Genomic DNA, 2,928 nt, shown 5'->3' with positions numbered 1-2,928 from the left:
GCTGCGCCCTCTAGATGGTACTTTTAAGTGAATTGACTGTTTTATGCTAATGCCCTTACATAAAATCTTGACTTGGAATGCAAACAACTGTAACTTTTAGAATTGATTCATGATTTATTTAAACAGGGAAATGTACCAAACCTAAACTGAAGCATTTCATGCGTTGAACCATCATAATTATATTTAATAAATCCACCTTGCTTCGATTAAGGTTCAAAATGTTATGGCCACCCTAAACTGGGTCTGTGCCCTACCTTGGCCACTCCATTCAAAATATTCTGGACATGCCACTGCCTTTTAGTTATTGGTTGTTTGGACATTAGAAAGGTTAACTAAGATTAATTGAACCAGCATAGTTGTGATGTCGAGTTTTAGAGGACATATGGCACAATCCATCTGAATGGTGTCTATTGATCTGTGGACGGATCAGTAGAGCTGAGAGCTGCTGAATTATTCAGCCTGGCATGTCCTTTTCATGCCTGCTCGTGTATGAGCCCCAAAATAAACCTGTCACCATGACTGACCATCTTCCATCTCACCATCAGCACATAGCCTCATTAACCACAACCATATGAGGAGAGGAGAGCATGCTGTGTGTCAGCCAATCATTTGATCTCATTTCAGGCAATATCATCATCTTCTGCATCTTTTTTCGTGTGAAATCAATATTTCAGTGATGATTTCAAAGTGGTGCCTGATGTGGCATTACTATTAGAAAGTGTGCCGTAATGTGTTGAAACAGGCTGTTGTATTGATGTCCTTATTTCATGATATTGAATTGATATATTGAGTGTGATATATTAGGAGTATGTAAGGACAGGATAAGTGTTGAGAAGTTCCTCCTTGAGATCAGACTAAGGTCTCAGTGAGTATGTTGGAGTATTATTTATTCTATTCTGCTCGTAGTTTTGGTTCATTGATCGTGTCCAGTTTGTGACTTAATTTCATCAGTCAACCAAGAAACACTGGCCGTTTGTTATGCAGAACCAATAGTGTATTATTTATTCTATTCTGCTAGTAGTTTTGGTTCATTGATCGTGTCTTTCTTTCAAAAGTTCACAGTCACTTCACATATTAAACTTTACCAACAGCTTTACTGTAAACTTTGACTCAGCCAGTTCTAAAACAAGAACGACATATATTGCTGGATGGCTTATGGCACTTTAATTTAACAGTCTAATAAAGTCACTTGCTCAGCAGAGCAGTACAGCAATCATTCTCCCCAGTTCAGATACTTTCTCATAAATCAAAGGAAGCGAGAGTTCAACTAAGAACCTGTCTCTTCTTTGATTGAGTGTTCTTTATCTATCCCAATAATCCTTCACTGCAATAAAATGGTCCAATGTATCACATGACCTCATGCCATATTTCCTGAAACATGGATGAGGTAACTGCTGAGTGCGCCACTCCATTTTTGTAAGACTCGGGAGTTCATGGCCCTGATCAATATTTCTGTTCCCTATAATTATCTCACCATTACACTCATTAATTACACTTTCAAGGCTCATTTCCGTTGTTTGCAGCTGCACAATCTGAAAGGGACTCAGAGGGGCTGCTGAGGAGGGGTGGATGAGGAGGAGGGAAAGCCTGATTAATAAGTTGTCTCTCTATCTGAGGAAGGCTGTCACCAGCTGGGGGAAAAGGCAGCATCCCGTCATCTGAAAAGCCTGTGAGAGGGAGACAAATGAGGCCTCAGCTCAGTGGCTAGATCGATAAATTCTCCACCCAGGGCCGGCCCTAGGCATAACAGACATAAGTGGCCGCTTAGGGCCCCCGGTCGATAGCTATCTAAACTTGTAGTAATCATGGCAGAATTACCGAAGGGGCATGAAGGACACGTGCCAAGGGGCCCTGACCTCCAGGGAGCCCCATTCATTTTGTTAGTCACTCTCACTCAGATATCATGTTAACATGGCATAAATTATGGCAAAATGTGTAGAATTTCAGGAAATGAGCTGTTAAACTTTTTTAAAATTCTCTCTGCACATGACAAAATTGGTAGAGTTGCAAGAAATTCAGTTGCTCAGAAACATACAGAGATGGTTCAGAAAGCAAGCTCAGTCCAGCACACTGTAGATTTAGCCATATTGAAATGCTGATGTTAAACTGTTCAATAGATAATATCATCCAGACGCTACGTAGATGGTAGACCCACATTACATTGTTTTACTTATATATAAATGTATAGAATTATGTAGTAAACTGTAGTATACTGTAGAATACTATGCTACACACTGTAGTATCCCACAATCGTCTAGTGCTTACTATAGCATTTTGTAGCATACTGTAAGAATACTACTGTATTATCCTGAGAATAACTCTGCATTTAAACACTACAGTAATGTCTGCAAAAACACTACAGTGTCCACAAAAACACTACCGGTTTTTAACAATAGCGATACTACAAAAAATAATTTGCATTTACCCCACCCATTCCCATCCCCAATATCCCAATTTGTGCCACCCAGGAGTGAGAAACCTATATGTCAAGCATAGACCATATATTGTGTTCTCTACAGGTTAGAGAAAAAAGTAGAAGTAACTCTCCATTCAGACGCAGTCCTACCTACAGATTAAGAAAACTTTGCTCTTTTAGTGTTTGTCCAGCAGGTTTTCTCAAGGAGAAAGACCCCACTTCTAAGTCAAAGATAGTCAAATAAAAACATTACTGCAGTAAATACTACAGAAATGTCGGCAAAAACACTACAGTAATTACTATAGTATATACTATAGTTTTTTAACAATAGTAATACAACAGTATTTATACTTTAGTAAATACTGCAGTATACTACAGTAAAGTCTGCAAAAACACTACAGTAATTAGTATAGTATATACTATAGTTTTTTTTAACAATAGTAATACAACAGTATTTATACTTAGTAAATACTACAGTATACTACAGTAAAAATTGCAAAAACACTACAGTG

General features: G+C 38.3%; 1 non-coding gene across 1 annotated transcript; it reads left to right on the top strand.

The window, feature by feature from the left end:
* The first annotated feature begins 2,578 nt into the window (after positions 1-2,578).
* On the top strand, positions 2,579-2,634 carry LOC118940651 (U7 small nuclear RNA). The gene has a single exon (XR_005037238.2). It is a non-coding gene; the product is annotated as a U7 small nuclear RNA (small nuclear RNA).
* The last annotated feature ends 294 nt before the right edge of the window (positions 2,635-2,928 follow it).

The sequence above is a fragment of the Oncorhynchus mykiss genome, chromosome 17, assembly GCF_057628025.1.
Source record: "Oncorhynchus mykiss isolate SJ-2025 chromosome 17, ASM5762802v1, whole genome shotgun sequence".
Classification (NCBI taxonomy): domain Eukaryota; kingdom Metazoa; phylum Chordata; class Actinopteri; order Salmoniformes; family Salmonidae; genus Oncorhynchus; species Oncorhynchus mykiss.
The sequence above is the reverse complement of the archived record's forward strand: the minus strand, read 5'-3'. Positions and strand labels throughout refer to the sequence as shown.